Below are 14895 nucleotides of genomic sequence, written 5' to 3' on the forward strand. Positions count from 1 at the left end.
ACACGCTGTTCCATATCTTGTTTCTGGATCAGATAACATACCACATGTACTACACAAAATGACAAATCACCTATTAGAGCTGCAGCTGAGGCCTCCAATGCAACATGACAGAACAGCAAACAATTCCTGCACAATTTTCCATATAGGAGCAAAGTTTGGCCTTCACAAACGTACCACAGAAACTGGAGTATAAAAACAATTAACAGAGTATAGCAGAGATTGATTACTAATTAATAACTCAGACGAGCTTCTTCCAACAGAAGTCTAGCCTTGGCAGCTGTATGGACTTAATGCTTCTTAAGATGTTTCTCCAAGGATCTTCACGCAAAAGAAATCACCCCTGCTCAGGAAAGCTCCCAAGTACATACTTATCTTCAAATGCTCTCACCGAAGTGCTTGAAACTTAAGCACGTGGGTAAATTTAAGTGTTTGCCTAAAGAGGGACAGACTCAAGCAGTGTGCTCTGATTCAAGCACCTGATGTTTCCCAGGACCATTCACTGACCCTTGGCTATGTGTACTGGTCATCAGCCCAGCCTCAGTTGAGCACCTTGGAGTATAGTAGTTGAGCCAGAATTTACCTTTGATGGCAAGAAATAAGGTCCAGTGGCATACTTTGCAGCAACAACTGTCACACACTGCCTTTGTATCCATACCCTGAGAAGTCAAAGAGTTCTCCTTTGGTCACATCCAATCATCAAACTCATCGTGTCTCCCTAGCTTATCCTCTCGTTTCCCACTTGCCCTCAGCACAGCTGCTTCCCACAGTGTCCACACTGTCTAGAGTGGAAGATGAAAGTATTTTTTTTTTTTTTATAAATACAGTAGCTCGACAAGCATCAACTCTCATATTATGAAGTTCAGTTTTCACCATTTAAAATCAACAAACATTCAAACCTCTTAGCTGTTTCATTTTCAAATACCAGAACACAATTGAACCTGGCTGCCAGACTTGCTATGCATCATCAATGTTACGGCTTATCAGGCTCTTGGCAAACATGCACAAATATGGCCTTCACATCTCCATTGCTTTATAGTTAGATAGTGTGAAAAAAAGATTTCAGAAAAAATAAACAACAAAAAAAGCAATAAAACAAACCCATCTTCCCCAGCATGAGGTTAGATGATCTACAGATTTGAAGCACAGAGAGGAACTTCCTTACCACATGAGAGAAGATAGGCTTCCTACCACTTGATTTCCAGAGCACGGTACAGAAAGCATACTGCATGCTGGAGATAAGGTAGAAACTTTTTAAAGGACATCAAGTTGTTCTTGTTTTTTGTTTTGTTTTTAAACCAGTAAGAAAAGCACAGCACCACCAGCTCAGCTCACGCACCAGTCAGTTTGCTTCTAGAATGTCTTTTGCCTGGCTATTCCAGTGCAGCCCAGCAGCTGAGAAAGGCCACTCTGATAGCCCAGCACTGTGTTTACTTGTTTGAAACCAGCACCTGGACGTGGAAAAGTACGAGGATGCAGGACAGCACCTCCTCCAGCCTTCCTGCGCAGCCGCCTGCTGCCTGCCTGTCCATCTATGCTGGAGGCCTGTCGCTGTGATCTGGCCACAGCCCTGAAAGCAAGCAGGAAGGCTGGAATTTCCCCCCTGGCAGCCTGCCCTCCTCTGATGCCGCCTGACTGGCATCCTGATTAAAGCCTCCTAGGAATTCTGAGTGCGGAAGTCAGGGCCACACCAGCCACCAGGCACGGGGACTGACAGCAGAGTGGCTGGTTCTTTCACAGGGGGCAACAAAGGGACCAAGATAACACTGTGGGGTTCCACACTCTGAGGTTGACTCTCTCTTTCTGTGGATCATCAGAAATTCACAGCCTTTTCAATTCAGACTTCAGTGTTTGCTCTGAAATGACACACACGTGACACCTGCGTGACTGGGCAGAGAAGGCAGAGCTCACTCAGTGCCCCAGGCTCTACAAGAGCCAGCCGAGCTCATGGCAGCCAGGCCCAGGTCCCAGAGTGTCTGTGCTCGACAGTGGGCAGAACTCCTCCCAGTATAGCATCAGATGCCTATTTATAACATGCTGTTTACCAACACTGAGTGCTCCAGCGGTGGAAGCAGAGGCCCAGATGAGTCAAGAGAGTATGAGCACTCTGGATCAGATGAACCTTCCTCCTGTTATAGGAAGATCAGGAGTTCATGGGAAGGTGACTTAGAGTCAGGTGCTGCAGGATGGCCGACCATGTGCAGCTCCCTCACCAATGGCCACTGGACTCGAGGGTACACTCAGCACTTCTTATTAACAGACACCTAAACTCTGGGCAGATCTTCCTGTGAAAGGGAGACAGTGCTGTAGATTAGATCCACCACACAAGAACAGGCCATCATCCTAGGCCCTGGAAGCACAGTGCCAAAGAACAGATTTAACACAGGGCCCCTGAAAGCCTCCTGACAGCTTGTGTGATGTTCTACCAGCAGCTCAGTGGCTGATGTAATGCTGTGACAGGCAGTTCAGGCAGTGCCCAACTCCTGTGGAGGGACAGCAGCCCTGCCAGTTGGTGGGCCACTGGCAACGCATGGGAACACAGCCCCCAGCTGCCACTCCGCCTGCCTCCTAAAAGGCCACCCATCACATCGACTCATTGCCCCTGGGCATCAAGCAAGGACACCTGACTGCACTCAGCTGTGGGAAGAGACAAGCACGAGACAGTTTGGGCTCAAAGAGGGATTAAGAACCCAGGCCCACAGAACTCCTGTTTGAAACAAGGCACCTGAACAACAAAAGCCAAGAGAAGAGTATCACCCAGGGTTCCTTAAATTATGCAGGCTTCCTGTGGTGTCCAAGGTATACCCTGCCAGGCAGTGAGAAACAGACCCTGCAGCGATGCTACTGAGCTGAATACCCATATGGTGGCAGATCAGAGTCTTGAAGCCCATCCAGGCAGAACAACCAGTGCCAACTCCTGGCTCCTCCTAAAGCCACCATCGCATTTTCCATTCCTTCCTTCTAGCTGAGCCCATCTGTCTCTCTGTGCCAGGCTCATTTTTAGAACCTCATATTTTCCTCTCCTTCTTGGAGAAAGTTACTGCTTTCCTGTTTTCAGACACTCAGCACACCTTCCATACCACTAAACTGGTAATGGACCTCCTGGCTCCATTCCCCTTTGCCATTTCCTGGATCCATCTTCTATGCCATTGCACTTATCAGCCTCAAACAGTTCGGAGAGGACGTGCACTTATGTTAAGAGTCTTGGATCGATTTCTGAGTTTCCACTTCTCCTAGCTGACACAGGAAAGGTTGTTCAGTGGTCTCACCAGAAAGCCTCAGACATGGCTCAGCATATATCTAATCACAGCTTGGAGTCCAGAGGCCTGGCTGGACCACATAATTAGTGACAGAACCACAGGACATCATCAGATGTAGATCTTAGGGATTGTTGATCACCTGCAGGACAAGCGTTCCTCCTAGAAGCTTTGCTCATTCTCACATCCATGCCTTCAACAATATTTCTCATTGCTGATAAACCTTCAGCTTGACCTGACACGTAGCACGAGAAGGAGTGCATCACTTGGGTGCTGGATCAAGCAGGGGCTTGCTGGGGAAAACATACCCAGGTACCTGTTGGTAAGCAGGCCTGTGCCCTGGCCCACCTACTACTCCCACCACCAGCATTCACAGATTCACCCCCACTATTACCATCCAGCTCATCTCCTCCCACCCACAGCCATCCCTGCTGCCTCAAGTCACAGGCATGCTGTTGATACACCCCTCAGCTCTTCTGCCTGGCAGAAAGGAAAATTCCCATGCAAGCTCTCCCAGAAAGGCCAAATCATTAATTCACTGGAGCAGCTTGCTGTCTGCATATCCAGGAGAGCAGCATCATGCACTATCAAGTTTTGCCACTGCTAGTTCAGTCTTCCATCCAACAGTCAGGCTTGTCAGGACAGGATACATCCCCTGCTCTCAAGGGACAGGGGGTTGTAGTATGGCAGCTTATTCTAGTGGTTGGTATCCCGCACATAACAGGGGAGTTGAAACTAGATGATTATTGTGGTCCTTTTCAACCCAGGTCATTCTATGATTCTATGACACGCGAGTTTGCCAGGTAGATCCCCAGAAGCATCTCTTTTCCCCAAATGACATATAATTTTTTTTTCTCAAGGAGCGAGAAAGAAAGAACAAAATATGTTTGTCCTCAAGGGCTCTGAAATTTATCCTGCACAAGGCTCCTGCAGGCAAAATGGGACATGAACACTCATGAACCTGTAAGTGGGGATATAGAGCAGGAATAACGAGGCCAGCCTTGGCACAGGGGGTAGAAGATGTAGAAGTTGTTTCGCTGTTACTCCAAAACTCTGCTTGGGGCTACTAGAGCCAGCTCTACAAAGAGGCAGTGCAACCAGCAGTGCAAGATGGCATCTAGGCAGCAACAACTCCAGGGATGCTCCAGAAGTCTCAGTGGCAATGACAGATTGATAAGGGTGATTGGGTGGACCAAAAACAGCCAGAGGGGGAAAGATGGAGTCAGAGGGAAAGCAGGCAGACACACTTGCTGTGGACCAGACAGGCTCATGGTACTCTGTAACTTTTCTGGACTAGGCTGGGCGTTCCCTGTCCATGCACCCACTCAGCCACAATACATGAGTCCAGCCTGCACTATTGCACAGACGGGCTAGTTTACCTTCTTGACAAGGTCTAAATATACCTTTTCTTGCTACAAAAGAGGCAGTGCAAACAATAGAGTATGCATACTATTATCCAAACAGCAAATCACCCTTATCTGAAACCTGTTTTTTTTTTTTTTTTTAAATTTTTTCCCCCTATTTACCAGCCACTTGCCTTCAGCATACCAATAGATCGGTCACTCACACATTTTGTAAATTCACTAGAACTGGACACTTCCACCACTTCATCTGCCCGTTCCCTTCTCTTCCTTATCTGACCTTTTGGACCAGGCCATCCCCAGACACCTTCCAGCATGGTCTCAGACATAGAGGCAAAGTCCCCAGTGATCAACATGTCTGCACAGGCAGAGCCTACTGATGGGGGTGCAGTTATACCGACAAAACCGCTTCTAGGTGTTTTGAGGTGGTAGAAGAAACCAGACTGAGAAGTTGGAGCATTTCTGCCAAAATAACATATCAGTAGAGCAACCGAAAGAAGCAGTCCCACACTTCAAACCAGCCAGAAGACTGTAGGTGTTTTGAAGGAGACACCTAATGCACCCACAGGCACGGCCCAGATGAAAAATCACCACCAGAAATATTTTCATGTCTTCATCCATTGCAGAGGTGCACCCTCTGCCCACCAGAAAAGAACCACAGCTGCTGCTCCATGTCTTTCCCAGAGCAACTCTGGCTGTAGGAGATGCTCCCCAGAACAAACACAAACACCTACTGAGGTTATTTCCTGCACGCCCAAATTCTGCTCTCATCCAAATGGAATAATACTTGAGAAAAAAAAGTACAAAAAGCAGTGACACACTGCAGAAGGGGGGGAATTCTCCCCAGCATGCATCAAAGCATTTATTTCCCTGACTTGCAGCAACAGTCAAGAGCTATCTATTCATTAGCTTTGAAGTTCCTCTTATCACAGACGAGAATAAAAGATGAAGACATGAGAGTGCAAGATGCCATGAGCTCTAGGCAGTGGGGATTTACACGGGATACATCCTCATCAGGCAAACTGGATCATCTTTATTTTTAACAGCATTACAGCGTTAGTGGGTGAAAGGGAAGTCGTGGATGTAGGGAGATTTTAGCAAGCCATCTGCTGCAACATCTCACCCAGTCTCCCTCTCACGGTTTGCTCATTGGGCTATGATAGAAACATTGCCTCTCAGACTGGAAGCTGACTTAGTGAACCTCAATACAACAGCAGCCACAGGTGATAATGCCCAGGCCCACAGGCTGGCCAGGACTAGAGGCAAGGGTGATGTTTAGTTTTATCCATCCTTGACCCCAGTGGTGAGTTTAGAAGCTGGTGGGTAGGCTCCCAGGTATTTGTCTGGCAAGGAAGCCAAGTGCCACAAGGGGAGGGATGCAGTCTATCACTCAGAGACAGATGGGCTGAGGCAAGGAAAAGCGGGAACAATTGTAGGGGCACAAGCACAGAGAGTGCATGAAGGGCATCACTGTGTATTAGCTGAGCTCAGGCTAATGCTTGCTTTCTGTTTAAGAGGTGTCTGTCTTCTCACAAGGCAGAGGAGCCCCAAGGAAAGGGCTAACACAAACAGCAAGGCAGGAGCTGCAAACCAAAGAGTGTGCTGAGAAAGTGGTAACAGGTTGCAAGAAAGGGGCGAAGACAGGGACCTCCAGCTGCCTATGTGGCCCTGGAGGTGATCACAGCCCTGCATTTTTCTTGCTATCCTTTACAGCCTGGCATCACTACCCTTCCAAGCTAATGACACACAGTCATAAGACATGTTATGCTTATGTAGGATAACCAAGTCCCACCTTAATCTTTTCCTTGATTAGATAAACAGATTGATCTCCTTATGTTTCTCACCATAAAGATTCATCTCCAGCCCTCAGATTATTTTGTAGCTCTCTGCAATTTTTCAACATCCTTTTCAGAGCACAGACACTGGATTTAGATAAGAGTATTTTAGTATCAGTCTCCTGAGCACCTCCTGCAGTATTCATATTCCAATGGCTACTCATTGCTTCCTCTGCAGGTACCAAACATTTCCTGTAAACTAAGAAGGCCCCTTCCACCCTGGCAGTTACTGGTGAGATTCTTCACTTTGAGGCACAGCCAGCTATAACATATCCATATTTAAGAACTATTTGCCAATTTGTTAAAAAAAAAAAAAAACAAAAAACAAACAAACTAAAACAAAACCCAAAACAGATACTAAAACTCAAAAATCTTCAAGATGCCTCTTCTGCTTCACCATCTCAATTGATGGTGACTCCACCACTACAAGTGAAATATTTCCCACCCCATCTTCAAAGACAGTCAATTACAGTCTTCTGGCAGCACACTGCTGTACATTTTTGAGGAAGTTCCCTCTTCCATCTTTTCTTCCCCAGCCTAACTCAGTCCTAGTTCTTTACATCCTCCCTCCCATACTGTATTTCTAAAGACCTTAATAATTTCTGCTGGACACTTTTCTTGTTTGTGCACATCCTTCCAAGGATCTGAGCCTATTCCCTCAGTAATCCCCCATCTAAGTCAGAGATAGTAGTAATTATATCCTGCACCTTAGAGGTGACACTCCCAACACAGCCTGGCACAAGGCTTGTGTTGTGTGACCCCCCCTCCCCAGCAAAGGGCTAACTCATCCAACTCCCAAATCCTAGTTACACCAACATTTCCCTCAGCCCTGCCTCTGCCCTAGGCAGGGTCTCCTGTCAGAGAGAAATGCTATCAACCTGCACTTTGAATGCAGCTTTTCAACCAGTCGCACATCCAGCCAAGGGATGCTTTCCATCTCCCACCCTTTCCCCATTTGTTTATGAGGCTGACACATGGGCCAGTGACACAGGCTGACTCAAGTTAGGATCTATAACATCCATCACCTCCGCTCAGCTGCTAGGCGAGCCATCCTTCCAGGCAAGGGAACTGACTGATGTGATGCCCTATCATCCAGACAAAAACACACTGGTGGCTTTTTAAATCAGCATATTCTCTTAGCACAACAGACACTGCTGCTCAGCTAGTTTTTTTTAGACTACCTGGTTGTAGCCCTATTCCTTCTCCCTATACATCAAGGTATCAAATCTTGATATTTCCCTCTGCTTGGTGTTCTTCAGCATGGCTGCTCACCACACAAAAACTGCTCTAGTTTATTAAGTACTCAGGTGAATTTCATAAAGCTTTGTCCACTTGATCACATCTAATTGACCTAAATGGTCATCACCTGTTTTTACTTCACTTGTGCTTGGATTCACTTTTTAAAATTAATTCCTCTAAATCCCTCATCAGCCTTGACCTTCTGTTCTAGGTGAAGACAGAGTTCCTACTTACTGTCACCTTGCATTTGTTCTTCTCCACTCAGCCAGTTCTTTGCTTTGTCCAACAGCATGATCCTCCTGCTGCAGCCCGTCTTCACGTGGTTTTGTGTCCAGCACAAATAATTCAATTCCTTCCTCCGGATTCATAATGTTGCAACTCATGTCAAGTGAACTGCTTTTCTACAGTGAGTAACAACAAACCCCTGGGCAGTTACCGCAGTGTAACAGGCACACAGTAATTTGTTAGCAGGTCTATGCCTCAAGTATAGAGAGGAGCCCAGCCAAACCAAATCACCAGCTTGAACACACAGTCACCCCGGGGAAGATGTCTGCCTCACCAGCAACACCAGAGCCCAGTGTTTCACACAAAGGGAAGCTAGATATTATTATATCAGCACAGAGCTGAGGGATGCACCTCTTTTAAGATCTTCCCTAGACCCATGGCACTAGATTTATTATCAAGTCAGAAGCAGACACCCTCCATGGCCCTGCAGTACTACAAGGCCCTTTCTGACCTTCAAGCAGAAGACAGCAGCTTATGATGACTGCTTCAGGCAGGAGATGATGCCTGCAGCCATCTAGGTTTCCTCTAAGTAACAGAGGGTACCAAGACTGTCTCATTCCCTGGCTTCGAAGGGACGAGAGATAGAGCCTACTAACGGCCACTATTTAATTTGTGAAAGCACCAAGTGCAAGCTAGAGTCCCTCTGGCTGCTACCCAGAGTTGAGGTCTGCAAGGAATTTAGCACAGGAACCCCCAGGGGAAAGGGGAGAAGCAAAGGTCAGAGCGGGACAGGAAAACAAGGCAGAAGCTCACAGTGCCTTCTCCAGGCATGGAAAAGCAAGGGCTCTTTGGTGGCTGCTGAGTCTTGGAAGCTGAGGAAATGCCTGCAGAAGACAGCGAGCATAGCCAGACATGAGCCCTGCCTGCAGCCACTGCCTCCAGGTGCTGACAGGAGACCTAGCTTGGAAGATGCAGAGAGCTCTGCCAGCAGGATCCCCAGCTTGCCAGCACCAAGCCACTACAAACCTGGCCCTAGGAGAGCACTAGTATCTTGTGGAGGCAGAGCAGGAAGATGGGCAGGCAGGCAGCATCGACATGGGATGCCCCATCCCTGGAGGTGTTCAGAGCCAGGTTGGATGGGGCCACAGGCAGTCTGGTGTAGTACTAGATATGGAGATTGGTGACCCTGCATACAGCAGGGGGATTGGAGCTTGATGATCCTTGAGGTCCCTTCCAACCCAAGCCATTCAATGATTCTGAGACATGCACGAGCAGTGGGGAGAACAGAAGCATTTGCAGCGATGTTTAGCCATTGCATGCACATAGAGAGAACCTAGCAAAAAGGAGCAAACGCTGCAGAGACACGCGGAGAAAAGCATTCACATCTCACATTTTGCAACGGAGCCTCCGCCTCCTGCAGCTGATCCGTATCTGGAGCAGAGGGCAGACACCCAGCTTCAGGCCGGGAGAAAAGAGCAAGGAGGCAGTGCCAACCTGCAGCCTCACAGAAAAGCCATTTCACACTGCAAGCCTCTGCTTCACAGGCCTGGCACTTGCCCTCTCTCTCTTGCACTGTGCGTACTCAGACACACACAAAATCATTCCTGAATTTTTTTATTTACTCATATTTATCAGGAATTCATCCGTCATAGCCAGAGCACAATGTAACAGATCTACCAAGCCGCAGGAATACTTACAGCCCTGAGGCTGCAGGGGCCTGAAGCTGGACTTCACCAACAGCACCAGGGGTCCCCAGTGGCACTCACAACGTGTCAACGCAAAAAAGAACGATGATAACTGCTGCTCGCAGTGGCTGCAGCCATCACACTGACCAGGGATGAAAGCAGAACCATGCTCGCACACAGGCACTTGCTTTCTGTCTTCTCAATTCCAGCAGGGCCCTGGGGGAGCTGGGAGGAGCAGGAGGCACCAATCTGACAGCAGACAAAGGCCTTCCTCTGAGTCACGCAGCATCCCCACGGACACAGCCCAGCCGCTCCCTTCCCTGCCGCCTCCGCCATCGGGCCAGACCCGGCACCGCGTGCCTAGGTTGGGGCACAGCACCTCCGTGTCCCTTCCATGGGCTGGGCTGTCGAAGGCCACCGGGAAAGGCTACTTCGGCTTGGTTGCCATGGGGATGGAGATGCAGCCCAGCACAGGCAGGAAACGCAGACTCACCCAAGGGCAGGTGCCGATGGGAGGGGAAAGGGGCTTCGGGCCCGAGAGGGAGGTGTGGCCCCTCTCCTTTGTTCCCACCCCCTGGAAAACAGCCGTTAATTAAAGAAGGCCTTAACAGACGTGGAAACAAACACGTTCTCCAAACATCCCCCATTCTCTCACTTCATCTCTGCAACAAAAAAGCCCCGGGGAAGCTCCAGCCCGCTCCCCAGTGAGCCCCACCATCATCCCTGCCTCCGTCACCAGAGCAAAGCCGATGCTTTGATATGCAAATCCGCCATCGGATCCCTAATCGTGCTGCCTGCAGGCAGCACAACACCCCACACAGGGGCCTCCTTTGGCTGGGAGCTGTGGGCAGCACCAGCCCCTCGTAGACCCCATCGCAAGGATGGGCACTGAAGGAAGGAATGCACACTAAAATCAAAACCACCATGCCAAGGGTGCCCTTGGCTCACTGAAAGCACGACTAGAAGACAGGAAAGACAGGCCATTGGTGCACAGGTTTCTGCTGCAGGTCTCACACTCACAGAGATGTTCTTCACATCCTTGTTCTTAGAAAGAAGCATATCTTACTTCATTGCATAAACACTTATCAGAAGAAAGCCCTTTTCCAGCCCATTTTCTTGCTAGGAAATATGACTGAGGATACTGTGAAAGCCCGAGGAAGGACACAACAGCAGCAAACAGCTCGGCACCTTCCTTTGGCCGCTTCAACTCCTGACCCCGGGATTCTTCATGACAGTGACACCACGCTCCGGTCAAAGGGGAAGAAACCGGAGCATCGCAAGGCTCAGAGCAACGCTCCCAACAGGAAAACCGACACCCTCAGAACACACGGCAGCCTCAGTTCCTCCCAAGGTTACCAGCGGCTGGAAATAGAGCAAACCTGGGGCAACCAAGCACACCCCTGAGCCCAAGCAGAGCCCGCTCCCAGCCTCATCTTCACCATGCTGCTTCCGCACCCAGGTGAGGGCTGCAGGTGGGACCCAGCCCTTAAGGACCGTAAAAGAGCCCGGCACGAAAAAGGCCCTCCCAGGAGGACGCCAGCTTTTGCAGTCAACAGGATCCACGTTCTTACAGCACGGCTATTATTTCTGATAGGCACAGAGCCTTCCCGCAGCCGGTTCCCAGCCCAGCGCTCGGCTCCGTGAGCTCTAGAAGCGTTAAGAAGGCGGGGGGCTGGAAGGGGGTGCGGCCGCAGCCCGGGGCCCGCGGAGCTTTGTCCCACGTCCGGGCGGGGCACCCGCGGGGCCGCCCAGAAGGCACCGCAGCAGCGGGCAGCGAACACCCCGCGAGGCCGAGCGCACGGGACGGAGCGAACAGCCCCGCGGTCCCGGCTTCGTCCTGCCCCCCTCGGCACGGGTCCCGTCCCGGGCAGGCCGGAGCCCCGCCGCTCGCCGCCCGAGCGCGGCACGGCGCGGCCGTGGGCTTCTCCCCGCTCCAAGATGGCAGCCCCCCGCCCCAGCCGGCCTCCTTCCTTTCCTCTCCCTCCCCCTTTCCTCGAGCCCTTCCCGCCGGCCTCGCCACCCCCCCCGCGATGCTGCACCGCTTACCCTGCGTCAGGCGCGGACGGGCTCTCAGGCTGCCGCTGCCGCTGCTGCCGCCCCGCCGGGCGCTGCGGTACCGCGCTGCGCTGCGCCGCGACGGCAGGGAACGATCGACGCCGGCTCGGCTCGGCTCGGCTAGGCTCGGGGCGGGGCGCGGCCTCGAGCGGGCGTGGCTTCGGCACCGCACAGCGATGGGCGGGGCCTGCGGGCGGCGCAGCGCGCGTGCGCATTGTCGGCGGGCGGAGGGCCGCGGTGCCGCTGAGGTGCGCGGCGGGCGCGGCGGGCGCGGGGGCGGTCGGTGGGCTCGGGGGTCACGTGGGGCGCGGCGCGGCGCGGCGGGGGGCGGCCGGGGGTGGCCGTGCGGGAACAGCCGTCCTGGAACAGCCGTCCTGTCGCCGCTGGTGCTGGAGGTCGCCGATCCTCAGGCCTTCCGGGCGGGCCTGGCTGCGGCCTTGTGCAGATGCCGCCTTGTACAGATGCCGCCTTGTGCAGATGCCGCCTGCGCCGAACCTCTGGGCCGCTCAGGCGCTTGTACGCGGCCGCCGTGTCCGCCGGAACGCTTCGTTTCGAGATCCTTTGGGGGCCGTGCTGCCAGGATTAGGCGATGAGCGGTCACGTGGCGGGGTGGAAGCGGGATTCCCGTGCCCTGATGTGCAGCGGGGACTCGGGAGGTGTGCGCGCAGCCTGGGCCCTGCTGCTTAGCCACCTAAACGCTCCTTGGGAGCAGTTCCTTTCGGAGGAAGCCAGTAGCGTTCACCTTTCTGTGGACAGCTGGCCTAGGTCAGCGGTTCCTGACTTCTGTTGTGGGGTTTTTTGTAATGGTTGAGCCGCCGCTCCCCACCTTCTCCTTCTTGCTTGGCTCCTTTTCGCTGCCATCACACTTCAGTGCTTTCTGGTTGGTGATCACACCTTGCTGGTTGGGACTAGGTCACACAGGTTACAGCTGCAAACAGGATGTGGGCTTGTGGCTTGCTGTCTGTGGTCCTCTTCTGAAACCTCAGTGCTTTTAGATGTAGTAGAGATGCAAGCAAAAGGAGACGGTAGCAGTGAGACAGTGGACTGCGGGTGGTTCTCTCAATTTATGTGTGACTCCAAAGGATCCTAGCAAGGAAGGGTTTTGCCTCCATCCCCACAGACCTCATCAGTGCTTCTGGGATTGGAAATCTACTCTGCCACCCCCTTCCTTTGATCTTAGGAAGTTCTCTCTTTGGCTTAATTTTCTGCTGTTGCCCAAGGAGGTTGTGGATGCCCCGTCCCTGGAGGCATTCAAGGCCAGGCTGGATGTGGCTCTGGGCAGCCTGGTCTAGTGGTTGGCGACCCTGTCAATGGCAGGGGGGTTGAAACCACATGATCATCGTGATCCTTTTCAACCCAGGCCATTCTATGATTCTCTGATACACTGGGAACAATCCATTGTTATTTTAGTATAGCACTGTGAATATGAGCGTATGTAATTTATTAGTGTGCTTGGATACTGGAACAGATGTAAGTACCTTAGAGCTGGGACTTCTGGATATTTAAAATAACTAAAGTAAGTTTTCCATTAAAGCTCTTTTTATCTGCTTTTCCTGATTGTGCAGATGAGCTTAGCGTGTTTCACTGGAGAGCTGTTAGCAGATGTACCTGCAATGAGTTGCTGTTGGTAATTTGGATCGATAAATATTAATAGCTAATCCTACTTATAAATGGAACTTATGAAGACTTAATTCCTCTTTGTGAATTTGGCCTTTCTGCCTGTCATTAGTACAAAACCAATTATGTCTTAGTAATGGGTATCTTGTGTATTTTTAACGTACCCAAGCCCTTAATCACATTGCTTCCTTTACGAGGATGGCCATGAATGGATCGACCCCACAACTCTCTGCTGCCTCTTGCAGCACACCCTGGCAGGCATTCCATAAATAAACCCATAGTGCCCAAGTAGGGGTTTGGGTATTTGCATTGCACGTATTGTTTTGGATTTATTTCCTGTATTTTAATGATGGATGACAGATGCAGGTCAAATCTTCGTGGTGCCCAGAGCATGTCTTTTTTCATCTCATAGAATGCTGGCTCCCACTGTTTGACAGTTCAGATCGTTTTGTATTTTGACAGCAGCTTTTGGCCTCAGGACTTGCTTTGCACATCCGTTGATTCTCCCTGTGGCCTGTTTGTGTGGGTGAGTTACCAGCTGAAATAGAAATAACTGAATGATTGTGGAACTACAGGTCTTCAGGGGGAACAGGGAGCAAATGTCATTTCCAACTTATCATTAAAAAGGAAAGCCGTACTGGATTGCTAGTTAATAGCACTATTTAAAATTACTTCTACTCTAGGATGCAGGCAAAGTAAGAATGACATCTTGACTCGGTTTTAGGCTTCGCACCACTGATTAAAAGCTTGGTCAGAGCTGTTTCACTGTTCCATTGAGTGTTCAGACAGAGATGTTTTTAGTGCTCCCATGACTGTATTAGTAGAGCAGATTCATACTGAGTGTTGTGAAATGCGTTTGTATTTTTTGCTGAAATGGAAGAGATTCTTCTCTCGTCAGAATCTCTCGAGCTGCTCTCCCAGTGTAAGTGAAGGGAAATGTGCCAGTGTTCTGCCACATCTTCTTGCTCTAGCGTTCATGCAATCAGGCTACAAACGGTACTGATTGACAAGAATGCTGGAGCCAGCATAAGGGAGCTGATGCAAATGTGTGGTGTGGGAACACGGGACTCCTTTGTTAGTACTGTGTGCCCTGACGTGGGCTTAAAGCATGTATGTAATTCTGCCTTCCTTATCTGGAGGATGTCCTTGCTTCATATCAGCTCCCTGGGGTGGTCTACTCGTGTGTTTGCATGTGTTTTATGAAACTCGTATGTAGCCTACTTCTGTTATCTGGGATAAAATTTTCCAGAATTCCTCCATTCAAAAAGCACTTTAGCCTGTGGTAAATATAAATCACTTCTTTAACCTTCTGGGAAGGTGGTGAAAGTAGTAGCTGTAATATGGCACTTGAAAATGGTGCGGTGGTTAAATAACTCCCAGAAGTGTGAAACTAATGACGAGCCCCTTTGTGGTATGATTTTTGAACTTGATGTCAGCCTGTTGCACTGGACGTGGTAATGCTGAAGGGTCCTTGAGATGAGAAGGGAGTGTTTGCCATAGCGAGTTATTGCGTGTTGAGACTGACTCAGTGAAGAAGAAATTGTGTCACCCCAGTGAGTATTTGATTAGCAGACTCCTCCCCCTTTTCAGAATCTGAACTCAGTCTGAATTCTGTGAATTTTTA

General features: G+C 50.3%; 1 protein-coding gene across 3 annotated transcripts in view; it reads right to left on the minus strand.

Annotated features, from left to right (window-relative positions):
* Positions 1-11804, minus strand: part of TMEM63B (transmembrane protein 63B) — a 36882-nt gene extending 25078 nt beyond the window's left edge. For 2 of the 3 annotated variants that reach the window (XM_090135234.1, XM_090135233.1), the window contains exon 1: positions 11646-11779. The gene's annotated coding sequence lies outside the window, so the exon portion shown is untranslated. Of the gene's footprint in view, positions 1-11645 lie in introns of all 3 variants that reach the window. The other variant, XM_031593864.2, reaches the window with a different exon arrangement.
* Between the last annotated feature and the right edge of the window lie 3091 nt (positions 11805-14895).

Source organism: Phasianus colchicus, chromosome 2 (genome assembly GCF_987193195.1).
Source record: "Phasianus colchicus chromosome 2, bPhaCol1.hap1.1, whole genome shotgun sequence".
In the NCBI taxonomy this organism is placed as follows: Eukaryota; Metazoa; Chordata; class Aves; order Galliformes; family Phasianidae; genus Phasianus; species Phasianus colchicus.